Genomic DNA, 16,032 nt, shown 5'->3' on the forward strand with positions numbered 1-16,032 from the left:
ATTCTGTTCTATCTATATTATGGAAGACCATGAAGCCATAAAAAAGAGTGTGGGAGCTTTTTAAGTTTTGTTATGGATTGTCAAAGACATCTTAAGTGAGGAAAGCAAGTGGTAGAACTGTGTGCGTAGTTTGCTGTAATTTATCAAGAACGACAGACAAATACATAAATATATGGGATATTGAAGGCATAAGTTGTGTATTTACATTGCATATATTATGTTATAGCATTTCTATGTATTTATGCAGAGATATATAAGATATAATTCATATATTTACATACTGTGTTATATAGATCCCTATATAGGAGGTCAGTTAAGTTTGCAAACTCATTCTAGAGAAAGTGCTACATAACTCATTGCTGAATTTCACTACAGTCACCTTTTGGAAAACTGGACAGACGCCACTGCCTAGTCTACCCTTCTGAGCACTTTTTCTAGTATGAGTTTACAAACTTAATTGGTAGACCTCAGACAACAACCGCTGTGATGGCCATTGGAGAAAAAGGGTTCTAAAATTGCTTGAAGCATGGGCTAGGCACTGGAGTGCTGCACAGCTTCACAAGGGGAAAGAACTTTGAAGCTGACTGTGGTGATAGTCAGCAATGAGGTATGTAGCACTTTTTCTAGGATGTGTTCACCAATGTAATTGACCTTGTACATATTTATGCAAGATATGACACCTGCTTGGATTTGTGTGGACTACTTGTTTAAGAAGCTAATAACCAGAGCAGCACCCGTAGCTCAGCGGTAGGGTGCCAGCCACATGCACCAGGGTTGGTGAGTTTGAACCCAGCCTGGGCCTGCTAAAACAGAAAAAATAGCCGGGGATGGTGGTGGGTGCCTATAGTCCCATCTACTTGGGAGGCGGAGGCAAGAGAATTGCTTAAGCCTAAGAGTTTGAGGTTGCTGTGAGCTGTGACACTATGACACTCTACCAAGGGTGACATAGTGAGACCCTGTCTCAAAAAAAAGGCTAATAACCAAAACAAAACAAAAAAGAAAGAAAGCAGCAGCTAGTAACACTGGTTACCTCTGTGGGAGGACCTAGGTGACCAGAGGAGGGGAATAGAAGGGCGTGGTTTTTATTGTCTATCCTTTGAACATTCTAAATTTTGAACATCATCAATGCATTGTTATCAATTAAAAATAAATAAGTCCAATTTTTTATAAGTCCATTTGAGTTCTACATATGTCAAGACTAAAAGGAATTACTTATTGGCAAGAAAACTCTGCTGTCCTGAGAAGTAAACACCCTGAATATGTCTGTCATTTAAAAACCTACCAACAAGCTTCCTTCCTGCCCTTCATCTCATCAAGTCCCGCATGAAAGCATGATTTATGACAGTTTGCTGCCAGATCGTAGAGAAATAGAAATAAAACCAAAACTGGAACACAACCGCTGAACTTGGAGAGTTGGAATGAGGTCAGGTTAGCGCCTCAACCGGATGTCAGGAAATTATAGCTTCGTTTCTGCTTTAAGAGAAACTGTGACTCATGCTCCCTGGCAGAAACCAAGACAGAGCCCATCCTAAATATCACTCGTCATTTCTTAACCTGCTTGGGAGCTGTGAGAATTAAATGAGCTAACATTTTATAAAGAATTCAGAACCCCTTGATAGAAAATTGTTATGTAAGTAGAGTTTTATAATCCTGTGCTTTCCATAGCTTCCCTAAAAAGAAAATAAGCCCCCCAAAGCCAATGGTCTTCTCATTACGAGCAAGAAACTCTGACACAAAATTAATCTTTGGCCATACTGGAAAGATATGTGTTCCTATTTTTGAGGTTTCATCTGGGTTTTATTACTTGTGTATCTTCAAACAAAATGCTTTTTGTCCCCAAATCATTGTTTCTATGAATACTCCTCCCATATACTGTAAGAGTTTCATTCTAAAACTGTTACAGAATTACGTACAGGGTGTCACATTCAGCTTTCAATTACATATGTGTACTCTTCGCCTCCCAAGTGGAGATGGGTACAGAATTTGTCCCAAACTCTTTTAATTTTAACCATTTGAAAAACAATTTCTTTGAGGTGAAGCATTTACATAGAAATTTACTTAACTTCTTATCCAATTACAAATACATTTATTCTTTTTTTTATGTTTAGAAAGTAATTGGCTATTAAGCCACCAGAGTTTTTTTTTTTTTTTATTGTTGGGGATTCATTGAGGGTACAATAAGCCAGGTTACACTGATTGCAATTGTTAGGTAAAATCCCTCTTGCAATCATGTCTTGCCCCCTTAAAGTGTGACACACACCAAGGCTCCACCCCCCCTCCCTCCGTCCCTCTTTCTGATTTCCCCTTTATCATTTCTGATTGAGGTTACTAGAGATTTTACTTTTCTATTCCTCGTTAGTCTGGCCAATGGTTTATCTATTTTATTTATTTTTTCAAAAAACCAACTCCTTGTTTCATTAATTTTCTGAATGATTCTTTTGTTTTCAATTTCATTGATCTCTGATTTGATTTTGGATATTTCTTTTCTTCTACTGGGTTTAGGCTTAGATTGTTCTTCTTTTTCCGATTCCATAAGATCTCTTGTGAGATTGTTGATGTGCTCTCTTTCTGTTTTTCGAATGTAGGCATCTAAAGCGATGAATTTTCCTCTCAAAACTGCTTTTGCAGTATCCCATAGGTTTTGGTAGCTTGTGTCTTCATTGTTGTTATGCTCAAGGAAGTTAATGTTTCCTGTTTTATTTCTTCCTGCACCCATCTGTTATTCAACAGAAGATTGTTTAATTTCCATGCCTTTGGGTGGGGTCGAGCATTTTTGTTAGAGTTGAGTTCCACCTTTAGTGCCTTATGGTCTGAGAAGATACAAGGTAAAATTTCAATTCTTTTGATTCTGTTGATAATTGTTTTGTGTCCCAGGATATGATCAGTTTTGGAGAATGTTCCATGGGGTGATGAGAAGAATGTATATTCTTTATCTTTGGGATGGAGTGTTCTATATGCGTCTATCAAGCACAGTTGTTCTAGGGTCTCATTTAAGTCTCTTATATCCTTGTTTAATTTCTGTTTAGAGGATCTGTCCAGCTCTGTAAGAGGAGTGTTAAGGTCCCCTGTTATTATGGTATTATCAGATATCCTATTGCTCAGACTGAGTAAGGTCTGTTTCAAGAATCTGGGAGCATTTAAATTGGGTGCATAGATATTTAGAATTGAAATGTCTTCTTGTTGTATTTTTCCCTTGACCAATATAAAGTGACCATCTTTGTCTTTTTTGACTTTAGTTGCTTTAAATCCACATGTATCTGAAAATAAGATTGCAACTCCTCTTTTCTTCTGATTCCATTTGCCTGAAAAATTGTCTTCCAACCCTTGACTTGGAGCTTTAATTTGTCTTTTGAAGCCAAGTGTGTTTCTTGCAGACAGCAAATGGGTGGCTTGTGTTTTTTAATCCAGTCAGCCAATCTATGTCTCTTCAGTGGGGAATTCAAGCCATTAACATTTATTGAGATAATTGATAAGTGTGGTAGTATTCTATTCGTCTTATTTGGTGAGAGTCCATTGCTTAGTTTTATCTTTTGCATCAGTGTGGAGGTTAGGTTCTGTCCTTTAATTTCTGAGTTCTTACTTTGCTGCTGATCCATTGTGGTGGTCAGTGTGCAGAACAGGTTGAAGTATTTCCTGTAGAGCTGGTCTTATTGTGGCGAATTTCCTCAATGTTTGTATATCTGTAAATGATTTGATTTCTCCATCAATTTTGAAGCTTAGCTTAGCAGGGTACAGAATTCTGGGCTGGAAATTGTTCTGTTAAAGTAGATTAAAGGTAGATGACCATTGTCTTCTTACTTGGAAAGTTTCATTAGAGAAGTCTGCAATCACTCTGATGGTTTTGCCCCTGTAGGTCAACTGGCGCTTACTCCTGGCAGCTTGCAGAATCTTTTCTTTTGTCTTGACTTTGGACAGGTTCATCACAATGTGTCTTGGAGAAGCTCGGTTAGAGTTGAGGTGACCTGGGGTCTGATGTCTCTCTGAAAGCAGTGTGTCAGAATCTTTGGTGATATTTGGGAAATTTTCTTTTATAATATTGTCTAGTATGGCTTCCATTCCTCTGGGGCATTCTTCTTCCCCTTCTGGGATTCCTACAACTCGTATGTTGGAACGCTTCATAAAGTCCCATAATTCTGACAGTAAATGTTCTGCTTTCTCTCTCTTCTTTTCTGCCTCTTTTACAATCTGAGTTATCTCAAGAACTTTGTCTTCTACCTCTGAAATTCTTTCTTCTGCATGGTCTAACCTGTTGCTGATACTTTCCATTGCATCTTTAAGTTCCCTAATTGACTGTTTCAGTTCCTTCAGCTCTGCTATATCCTTTTTATATTCTTCATATCATTCATCTCTTATTTGATTCTGTTTTTGGATTTCCTTTTGGTTATTTTCCACTTTATTAGCAGTTTCCTTCATTGTTTCCATCATTTCTTTCATTGTTTTCAACATGTGTATTCTAAATTCCCTTTCTGTCATTCCTAACATTTCTTTACAGGTGGAATCATCTGCAGTAGCTACCTCATGGTCCCTTGGCGGGGTTGTTCTGGACTGGTTCTTCATGTTGCCTGGAGTTTTCTGCTGATTCTTCCTCATGAGTGATTTCCTTTATCTGTTTCCTTGCCCTAATTTTCCTTTCACTTCCTCTTGCTCTTTAAGTTCTCGTGCCTGTGGACTAAGGGTTACAGGACCAGAAGGGTGAGAAGGTTTAAGAGCAAAAAAGGGATGAAAGAAAGGAGGACCGAGTGATAAGAAAAAAAAAAGAAAAATAGAGAAAGGAGAGGGGGTGGGGATAAGGAATATTGACAAAAAGAAGAGAGGCACAGATAGAGGGAGACAGGGCAATATAGGTGTACAGTAGGGTACTTTGACACAACCTTAAAAAAAACCCACCTTCTGGGGGTGCCCAGTTGGGTGGTTCCCTTGAGGTCAGCAGCTCTTTGCTAACCTGATCAGACACAGTACCCCACCTCCACCAAGTAGAGAGGAAAGACAAAAATGCTATAAATCAAACCAAAACAAGCAAACAGAAAACTTTACAGGATAAAATTGGGTGAAAAACCAAATAATAGCGGTAGAAACACTAGCAGAAATGAAGTTCTAGCTATTGAAAAAGGCCGCAATGGGAAATTATAATTAAAACTAGAAAAATTGAGAAAGAAAAAGGATCTGTATGGAAAAGGTTGAAATTAAAAAACAAAACAACATCAACAACGTCAAAATAAACAAACAAAAAAAACACAACCAAACCAAAAAAAAAAAAACAACCAAAAACAAAGCAGTATGTATATGTTATTGAATATTGTCTGGGCAACACGTGGTCTTCTGGGGTATGAGATGTTAATCACAGTTCTGATACAACTGGAGGCTGCTGATTTCTCAAACCCCAGCAGGTGGACACCCTAAATCTCTCTTCAGCCCACTTAAAAGGCACTTTGAACTTGTAAACTTGCTGAGCAGAAGCTTTCCCAGGAAAGTGCTTGTCGCTGGAATCACTGCTGAAGTGGCTATCCACTTACCCAGTGTGCCAAAACTGGTCTCGCTCTGCCCCTGAGGGTTAGAGCTGCAAGGCGGCTCAGACCCCACCCTTAGGCTACTCCCTTGCTGGGTTACCAGCTCCCACCCGATTCTAGCTCTGCGACCCTGAGGGCGGAGCTTGCCGGGGCAGATGGTTCACAATGTCTCCCTGTGACCCACAGGCAAACACTATTAGCTCTGTCTGGCTCAGTGGCTCAGACTCGGGCCCTAGACAATGGCCAAAGTTCTCCGCACTCCCGCTCAGGCTCTCCCCAAGGCAGTTCAACTGAGTGCCAAGTCCAAAGACACCAAAACAGTTCACAGGTAAGGCCTTTCTGGTTTGCAGTCTCGCTGCTACTGAACTTACAGTTGTGGGCAGGTTTAGATGGATTGAACACACGCGATCACTTGCCGTTTTTCCACTGTTTTAGTCCTCCTCTTGGGGTCCAGAAGTCTCTCGCTGACTCCCTGTATCCTCACAGGGGTGATGATAGGCAGATCCCACCAGCCAGAGATGCCTGGAGTCCTATCTCCCCAGACTCATGGTGCCCGGATGCAAGGAAGCTGTTACTCGGCTGCCATCTTGCTCCGCCTCCTCAAATACATTTATTCTTTAAAGAGTTCTACACTTAATTATACTTCCTTCAGGGTGATGATTTTCAAAGAGGAATGAAGAATGTTACTAAGAGGAAGAAATGATCTATCCATTTAAAAGGGGATACTAAATGAAACTGATTAGTTCTTAAAGCTCGTCCCTGCATTTTTGTTTTAAGAAGTTCAAGACAGGGTGGCAGTGGCGGCGGTGGAGGTGGAGGTGCAGTCCCGGAGCAGGAGGACTCGGTGCTATTCCGGTGAGGTACAGGCCAGAGTGATGATTCTGACATTTGGGACAAGACGGCATTGATAAAAGCTTATGATAAAGCTGTGGCTTCATTTAAGCATGCTCTAAAGAATGGCGACAATTGTGAAACTTCAGATAAACCAAAAGGCACACCTAGAAGAAAACCTGCTAAGAAGAATAAAAGCCAAAAAAAGAATACTGCAACACCCTTGAAACAGTGGAAATTTGGTGACAAATGTTCTGCCATTTGGTTGGAAGATGGTTGCGTTTACCCAGCTACCATTGCCTCAGTTGATTTTCAGAGAGAAACCTGTGTTGTGGTTTACACTAGATATGGAAATAGAGTGGAGCAAAATCTGTCTGATCTACTTTCCCCAACCTCTGAAGTAACTAATAATATAGAACGGAATGCTCAAGAGAATGAAAATGAAAGTCAAGTTTCAACAGATGAAAGTGAGAACTCCAGGTCTCCTGGAAAGAAATCAAATAACATCAAGTCAAAAACTACTCCATGGAACTCTTTTCTCCCTCCGCCTCCCCCCATGCCAGGGTCAGGACTGGGACTAGGAAAGCCAGGTTTAAAATTCAATGGCCCACCACCACCACACTTCCTGTCATGCTGGCTGCCTCTATTTCCTTGTGCACCACCAATAATTCCCCCACCACCTCCCATATGTCCGGATTCTCTTGATGATACTGATGCTTTGAGAAGTATGTTAATCTCTTGGTACATGAGTGGCTATCACACTGGCTATTATATGGGTTTTAGACAAAATCAAAAAGAAGGACGGTATTCACATTCCAGTTACAGAGTAAAAAGTTCCATCATTATAAAAGTTAATCTTACTTTTGTATAAATTTTAATGGTTTGTGAAAAATAAATGTTTTTCAACATTTAAAAAATTGAAAATCGAAAGCTTAATGTAACACGACATTAAAGAGATTTTGATGCCAAAGGTATTAGATAAAAGATTGAGGTCTGCATCTCCCTAGCATTCTCATGGTGTCACAGTGTCATCTCAGCCAATACTTGCTAGTTGGTTGTGTGGAAGAAACACACTTTTCTAATAAAGAGATCTGTAGAGTCTGATTACATTTTGCATCACTAGCAATCAGATCATGAGGCATTTTTTTTTGATTTGTGATGCTGTGTGTCGTATATTTCCTATGAAGTGTTCTCATCAAAAAAGTTTAACTGGAATTTAGTCAAGCCTTTAGATCTAATTTCGTGTTTGCAGGAAATACTGAGGATAGAGCAACAAGTTAAATGGCACCACTGAAGAAATGGTCAGACAGGTCCAGAATGTGGAATGTTGTAGAAGATAAAGGCCTCATTTCTTCAAAATATCAGAGTTGGGAAGGAAAAAAGAAGGTGCGAATGGGTAATTGTTCTGGATTTAAAGTTGCTTAAGAACATAACCAAATGCAATGTGGAATCCTTGATTGGACCCTATTTAAAAAAAAAACCTGACTTAAGGTAGGAGAAATTGAGAAAATGAATATGGACTGGATTTTAAATGATATTAGACAATTATTGCTAATTGTATGGGCTGTGAGAAGGATGTTGCAGTTTTAGAACAGTGGTTCTCAACCTTCCTAATTCCATGAACCTTTAATACAGTCCAAAGGGGCTGCGACCCACAGGGTGAGAACCTCTGTTTCAGAAGAATGTTTTAATTTGCATATTCAAATATTTTTTGAATGAATTGTTACAGTGTCTCCAAAATATTTTGAAATGGTTTAGCAAAACATATGTGTGAAGCATAAATGGCAAAATGTTTTTTTTTTTGGCAGGGGCTGGGTTCAAACCCGCCACCCTTGGCATATGGGGCCGGCGCCCTACTCACTGAGCCACAGGCACTGCTCTAAATGGCAAAATGTTAATGACGAACTGGTGTGAATGTGGATGTTCCCTGTTCTATTTTTTTCTATTTTCTGTATGTTTAAAAGTATATAATAAAAATACTTGATTAAAAAAAAGTTCAAGATAAATAATTATGAATTTGTTTCAGAATATTAGGAACACTCAGCTCTGTAGTCAGCATTTACTAGGTTTTCCTGCATGATAACCCTGCGTTGTGGTAGCACGTATTGATGAAATAGTCTGAAAAAGTTACACAGGCAAATCAGAGTTTCCCTTCTACTGTCTTGGTGAGTACTGTTTATCATCTCTAAAGCTTCTCTCTTTGCAAACTGCAGATCAGACTGAAACTCTAATTCTGTAATTGGTTTTGCTTTGCTTTGGCCTCAAAACTCTCTTATAGGTTTGTCTCTTTTTATTTCTCTCTCTCTCCTCTCTGTCTCCACACCATCCCATTCACTTGACTCAGTTAAACCTAGGAGTGTCATGAGCAATTTTTGTCCTTCTGGTAAAAAAAAAAAAAAAAAAAAAATCTTACATCTTAAAAAGAAGTCTCCTTTGTATATGAAAAGTAGAATTTGTAACGGGAAGGGGGGTTGGAAACAGCAGTTTGATTAGAAAGGATGAAACTGTTAAAATGTCAAACATCAATTTCAAAATTCATTGGCTGGTGATGGAGGTTGTGTGTGGTTATGGTAAATAGAGCTATAATTTATTAACATTAGGTTGTCCTAATCAAATTGGTTTGTTTTTCAAAACTCTGAAGTGAATGAGAACATGTGTTTCAGAAAAGAAACCAGAATCTGAGAACAGATTGTGCAAGATAATAACAAAGTTCTTCAAGGGCCCAAAAAAGGAGAAAGAACACATCTATTTGTGACACTGGGCAAAAGCTTTCTGATGAGCGATTGTCTGACACTGGCCCTTTGCCACGGAGAAAAGGAAGGCACGCTTACTCCCACAGATGTGGGACTAACAGCTGACCCTCACCTCTGTCAAATGACATATTTGCTCAAATGACGTATTTTCAATGTCCTCCCTGACCGTTCCATTTAAAATTACACTCCACCCCACTCAGTGTTCTTCCTTGTTTTTTTTTTTTCTCCAACTATGACCATCCAAATGATTTTTTGTTGATTTATATTTTTTGATCAGTCTCCCTTCACTAGAGTATCCATTTCATGCGGTCATGGTTTGTCAGGTCTGTTTACTGCTGTAGCCCTGTGTGTCTGGAGCAGCACCTGGCACATACTAGTTGTTAACCAATAAACATTGGTGGAATATGTTTCTACATATGTATAAAGGAGGTATAGACAGTGGGAAATAGAGGACATATTTGGAGAACAGAGAATAACCTAATGTAGCTAGATCGTAGGATATGTGTAAGGGACACACCTAGAAAAATCTGCGGAGGTCCTATCACGTTCTCCTTTTTTTTATTTCTTTGGATGACCTTGTGGATATTCTTTGAGCTTCTTATCTCAAGGTCCATTTTCTATTCATGTCTGTATCCTCACAATAAAATGTTTGGCTCACACAGTGCCCAGCATCGGGTATTCCTCTAAGATCTATTCAGGGAATGAGAACGTTTGTAAGTTCTCAATCTACATCAGGTTTTCTAAATTTAAACCACATTCATCCCTCTCCAATTGGTTCCAGGACCCACCTTGGATGCCCAAATCCCCAGCGGCTCAAGTCTCTTAAATAAAACAGTGCAATATTTGCATGTAATCTACACACATTGTCCAGTCTACTTTAATCACCTCTACATTACTTATAATATCTAAAAGAATGTAAACACTATATAAATATTTCTTATACTATACTGGTTTTTTATTTTTAATTTTTATTGTTGTATTGTTATTTTTTATTTTTATTTATTTCAGGTTTGGGTTTCTGATAGTTATATAAGGTTTTCTCTGGCAAAGTTTTCTTTTCTTTTCTTTTTTTTTTTTGTTTCAGGTGAGGATTTAATTTGTCCATTATATACACAGCAGTCTTAAATAAACTGTGCGCCTATGTAACGACAGGCATAATTTGAAAGTGTCTGTGAAATATGAACATTCTGGCCTAGAACGTTTCCCTCTTCCACCAACCTGGTGGGCTATAAAGTTCAAATTTTCAGAAGACAATCTTTCCTAGGAGTTTTATAACAAAATGTACAAAATATATCAGTTTACTAAATCTACTTTTGTCAGACACTGGCAACCTCTTTAAACATCTAGAAAGACTAGATGTAAATTAGGACTTTGTCCTTTATATATACTAGATACACAGCTAAGGAAGACAAAATACACAGACATAGGCGCAACGGTTAATCTTGCTCACTCCAAGTGCGCTGGCATAAATTTCTTCCTCCTCTCTTTTCTCCTGAACCCAGGCACAAACACAAGGTATACTGCTCAGGAGGTGGTTTAGCCACTCCCCAGAAAAATCTCATATGAACTGTAAAAAAGGTATTTACAAAAGGCATTACTACTTCTATGCTTAGCATATATCAGGCACTTCAGAATATCTAGGAAAACTAGATATTTCAAAAAAGTACTGACGGTTTGTCAACTATATATACAGCAGTGAGGAATAAAGCGCACACGTAAAACGATGTTTGCAATATGAAATGTCTTAGAAATATGACCACTGGTGTGGAATCTTCCCCTTCTGGAGGTCTTTGGCTCTATGTGCTCTAACTCATTCCGCAAATGTGGATGAGCATCACAGAGGTCGTCTAACAATTCCATGTCAAAGTCATTTCCAGAAGACATTTTTTTCTATGATTTTTAAAAAACAAATGGGTATTCATAAGACATGTCATTATCTAACTCTACTTTGTCATACGTTGGCAACCTCTTTACATCTAGAAGGGCTAGATGTAGTAAACGTTTTCTTTTAGAAGGTTGGGGGAAAAGTTGGGAGCAGCCTTTTCATATGATGTACACAGGCCTTCAATAACCAGCCAGTAAGTCTTCCCCAGGACCTGTGGGCATTTCCAAATGCGATGAGTTGTGTCTTCTGAAGTCACAGTCTGGTGGTGGAATGAAGACCCACCGGGCCATGGCCTCCTGACAGTTCCACCTGGGGTCGTCCAGGACGGTTGAGACCTTTGTCGGTCATTGTCAGGGCTAAGCAGGGCTTGCTCAGTTGGGAAAGCGCAGTCACACCAGGATCCAGGTCTGGGCCAGCCCACGGGCTGAGGAGGCGACGAACTCGCATTCATAGACTGGCCTTCTCTGGGCCCCCAAACCCTCATGGCCCCCAAACCCTCATGGGCTCCACAGCCTTTGGTGGCTGCCTTTCTTCCCCAGTGTGTTGGGCTGTGTTCCAGAAATTAGATAGGCTCTGGTTTATTTTCTCCTATTAAGTTTCCTATTTTCTCCTATTAAGTAACCACACCTTGAGTTCTTTCCCAGGTATAATTCTCAAATCTGTTTTATTAGTTTTTTGATTCCTGGGCCTCATTCAATACCCCTCTCTCCCACTTGATGGAAGCCAGTTTGAGGGCATCTCAAACAGTGGGCTGGGCAGAAGTGTGGAAATTAATTCCCTTAATCTAAGTCACTTATCGAACCTGTGGAATCGTAACAGAGATTCTTGGCTCAATATCTTTTTTCAGTCTTACTTTTTTGTGCAGGACTCGTCTTATTTTCCTGCTCTTTTAGACCCCAAGTTTCTTTTCATATCTGCGTGTGAACTGGTCAATTCCTGCCTGATCGCAGCCCTTTCTTGTAATACCTTCCTATAAGCAGTAAGAACCAACGTATGCTAACATTCTGGGTATTTCCAACCACTTTCCTTAGAGCTATAGGATCAACAGGCATTTACTTTGCCTTCCAAGTTCAACTCACCATTTTATCAAAGTTCCGTTGCTATATAACATTGGTCTCTTCCCCCACTAGAATGTGATTTCGATGTTCCTTCTACCACCTGGACATCTGCTGCGCTGTGTTCTCAGACAGCCCTCTGCTTCAATGTGCCAATTTCCATACTAGTTGTGGTGATTCTCAAACACAATATAATGATCCCAATACAAGATGAGTTGATTTCTTGGTCACGTAACAGACAAAGGTGGGTATTTCTTGTGAGTGGGCGGCTTTCTTCTATGTGGTCATTGAGAGATTCAGAAAGTTTTCCACGTCTGGCCCTTCTGTCTTCCTGGGCCCTGTTTTTTACTGTCATCCAGGCAGCAGGACAGGAAGGAAGGAATAGAGGAAGAAGCCTCAGCTCAGAAATGGCCCACATCACTTCTGCGTATGTTCCACTGGCTGTGCTTGGTCATGTGGTCACACCTAACTAACTGTAATGGAGGTTGTGAAATATGGCAACCAGGAAGAAGGTAAGACAGAATTTTATTGCATTCCTAAGAGGCCTCCATACTGAGGACATTCCAGGAGGCTCTCACCAGTCTGTGGACGTGCCACTCTGCACTCTCTGTTCATGGTACACGGCCCATAGTTCACTGCCATCTTTGATTCTTCCCTTCTGTGTGGTTCATAGTCTAAATGTTTGCAAGCATGACTTTGCATCTGTCCCTGAGATAACTTTAATTTTTATGTTTCTGAACCTTGTACTGTTTTATTAAAGTTACCTGGAATCCTGATCATATAACACCCTCGAATAACTGCTTCCTTATTATCCATTGATACTACCTTCTGGCTTCGTGGGCATTCTCTGAAGATCATTATTTAAGAATTTGATGTGGAAAAAGAGGCTAAATATTACTGGTCAGAGAATTATCTTTCATGGCTCATGTTGCTTGTATTTCTCACTGAGATTGAATCAGTTTATGGTTGTGGTATAGCCTTTATTTGTACATGTTATTAAGAAACAAATTATGCTAAGCAATATCTTAAGTCCTGTGAAATTCAACATTCAAAGGTGATTGTTCATCTTGACCAATCGTGATCAAATAGTCCCATTCATTTATCTCAACCAACCTTGATCAAACAGTCTCTCTACAAATAAAGGGCCTTTTGTACTTGAAAGAAATTGGGTGACCCTCAGAGGTTTTGCTTTTCCAAAGTCAATGTTTTGTGTTGTTGTTTTTTAATCTGGAAATTGTTCTCTTCAGTGTTTTCTCAAATACTTCTGAAAAACAATAAGGTCTGTGATGTGCACGATCAACCTTTTATTTGTTAAAATATAAATACCATGCTCACTGCCACCATTTCTCCCCCAGTCTCTTAGCACCTCTTAAATTATTCACATATTCATGTTAGAAAAATAACTTTAAATGTTTTCAGTCAATCACCTAAATATAACAAGTTGAAACACATTCATCAAGGCAGAAATAAGAAAGCTAAGTAGATTGCTGGAGGTGGCGTGACAGATGGCTGATTGCCCAGGTCTGTGCCACTTCCCAACATCCTCATGAAGGGGGTTATGTTTGCCTGTGGCCAACTCCAGCTCCCTCTGTCTAGACTTCCGTCCTCAGCACAGCCATATTTCTGTGACTTTCTTGCTCTCAACTGGCCACCAAATAACCTTAGCATTTTTTTAACCTGATAAAGATTTCAGGTGAAACTTCTTAAATCATGATCAAAAGATGCTCTTTAAATTGGGAAAGTCTTCTGCAGAACAGAAAAACAGAATAGCTCAATTGTTTCATCTATAAAACTGGTGTAATAATGTCAACCTCTCTTTAATTGTGAGAATTATAGAAGATAATATATATTTGACACCTACCAGAGTGCTTGGCACACAGTAAGTATATAACAACTGTTAAATCCTTTCTCTCTCCTTTTTTGGTGGTAAAAGAATTTTGTGTTATCTCTTGACCTCTACCCTTGGCCATAGGCCTTTCCACTTCTCTCTACTCCTCTTCAGGTGGTAGCATTAGGGAGGACAAGGACCTTATTATCTTGTTAACCACTCTATCCCTGGGGGTGGCAAAGGCATTATATCAGATACCAAAACCTTGCCTCTCAATTCCAGATCCACCTCATTTGTTTCCTGCTTTGTTATACTTAAGCTGGGCCCTATAAACATTTCTCCTCTGGCAGGTGGTCAGCGTTCGGCTTGGTCAAGAAATGCCTTTAGAGGAACACCACAAGTTACAGGAAAGGAAGGTGGTTTTTTTCCTGTTTCTGGTATGCTTTTTTCTCCCTCCTATGGTATGAGTTCTGGTGCCATGTGGGGGGCCCAGTGGCATGGACTGTGTGACAAAGTTTATTAACACTAAAGCAGGAGACCAGACCAGCCCAAGCCTCCTGGAACCCTAGTGAATTTCTCACTTCATGGTCCACTGATTGAAAAGTCTGAATCTCCCACTTAGGATGGAGAGCAAGATGCTCTACCAGTTCTTCCTCTCTTCCTTGAGAACTCTTTTTTCATCCTGAGCTGTTCTCTGCACTTGTATTTCCTGTTTTATGCCTTTTAGAAGTTAGTCACCACTTACTAGTTAATACTAATTTACATAAAAAGTTCTTATTCAGATTTTTAAAGACCTGGTGTGGTTGCTGTCTCCTGACTGGTCTTAGACTTATCTTGTGGTTTAATACAATTTATTGACTAAATGAATGAACTGTCTACTCTAAGTCAGGCTCTGGGATATGGTGGCTGGGGTTTTAGAGAAGGAAGGGATGGGGAAGAAAAGCACATCCTGTCTTTGCATTGTTTGTCCTCCCATCTATTCACTCCTTGTCTGACAGCCCAAGTCTTGCTCCCTCATATATCATTAAAAGGCTCAGCCTGGCCCCATAACTCACAGGAGTCTTAATGCCTGTTCTCCCAATATTATCTCTCTAAGGAAGTAAACAAAAAAGGCTTGCGATGTGACCCTTTGAATATCACACTTCCTTTACTGGGTCAATGTCTCTTCCCTGCTAGATTATGCCCCATACTGTCTGTCCCTTCTCCTTTCCTTTTTTACAATAATATGATGCTGATTCTCAGTCCAGATACAGTCCATATTCAAAATGTAACTGAAATGTGAGAGAATGGAAGGGATGCTCATGATCAGATAGCCTAAAAGCAAATGCAATTATCAGGAGAACATCTAAGAAATGTATTTGTGGGGCCATGGGAATTTTAATCACTCCACATTTATGCAGCTAGAAAAACAAAATGGTAGAAAACAGGAAACTTCTTTAATCAAGCAAAGTCTTTGTGGTTGTGGTTGATGAATATGCAAAAGCTGCTCTGAATTTTTTAGGGCACATATGCATCCCTAATAGCTGTTTTTAGGTTATAAGAAAAGGAATGGGTTTGTTAATCAAGTATTCCAGAGGCTTAAAGAGATACGGACATTTGTGATTATGCAAAACCACAAATTGACTCCTAAACAAAACTTCTGAGTTCTGATTTTCAAATTCAAACATTTCTGATAATCAGCATTGTTGTATTCCTTGAGTTAGTCGTCACTCAAAGGCAAAGATCTTAAGGTTAGGTGAGGCTGTAATTTGCGATTACAGATCTCAGAGAGAGTTCTCTCAAGAAATTTATCATCAAGCTATTACAGAAAACCCACTTCCTCCATGAAACTTCCTTAGTAATTGAGAAATGAATCATTTTTCTACCTCACATCCTTGCCTATTCCATGACATCTCCCTAACACATCATTTTATAATAGTTTTTATTTCCACCTACATTTTCATTTTTTAAAAAATCTTGTTGAAAATATATTCAATTATGCCTATATTCTCAATGAAAATCCAAGTTAGGGCTGTTTGTATTATAATTATAGGCAAATGGATGGATGAATGAACTGCACATGTTCATTGGTTCAAGAAATGTTTCTCAAGTGCCCACTATTGCCAGGCACCAAGGAAACAAAGCTGAGCCAGACAACAATCCTCCCCAAAGAAGAGTAGTAACCGGTCTCTCC

The 16,032-nt window shown here is 39.4% G+C and overlaps 1 protein-coding gene and 1 pseudogene across 2 annotated transcripts in view; one reads left to right on the plus strand and one right to left on the minus strand.

Moving 5' to 3' along the window:
- Positions 1-16,032, minus strand: part of CPA6 (carboxypeptidase A6) — a 274,666-nt gene that overhangs the window by 148,338 nt on the left and 110,296 nt on the right. The window lies entirely within an intron of this gene.
- LOC128563987 (survival motor neuron protein-like) lies at positions 603-7,209 on the plus strand (annotated as a pseudogene). Its single transcript, XR_008373940.1, has 2 exons — positions 603-607; positions 6,285-7,209. The product of XR_008373940.1 is annotated as a survival motor neuron protein-like (transcript).

This window comes from Nycticebus coucang, chromosome 13, assembly GCF_027406575.1.
Source record: "Nycticebus coucang isolate mNycCou1 chromosome 13, mNycCou1.pri, whole genome shotgun sequence".
Classification (NCBI taxonomy): domain Eukaryota; kingdom Metazoa; phylum Chordata; class Mammalia; order Primates; family Lorisidae; genus Nycticebus; species Nycticebus coucang.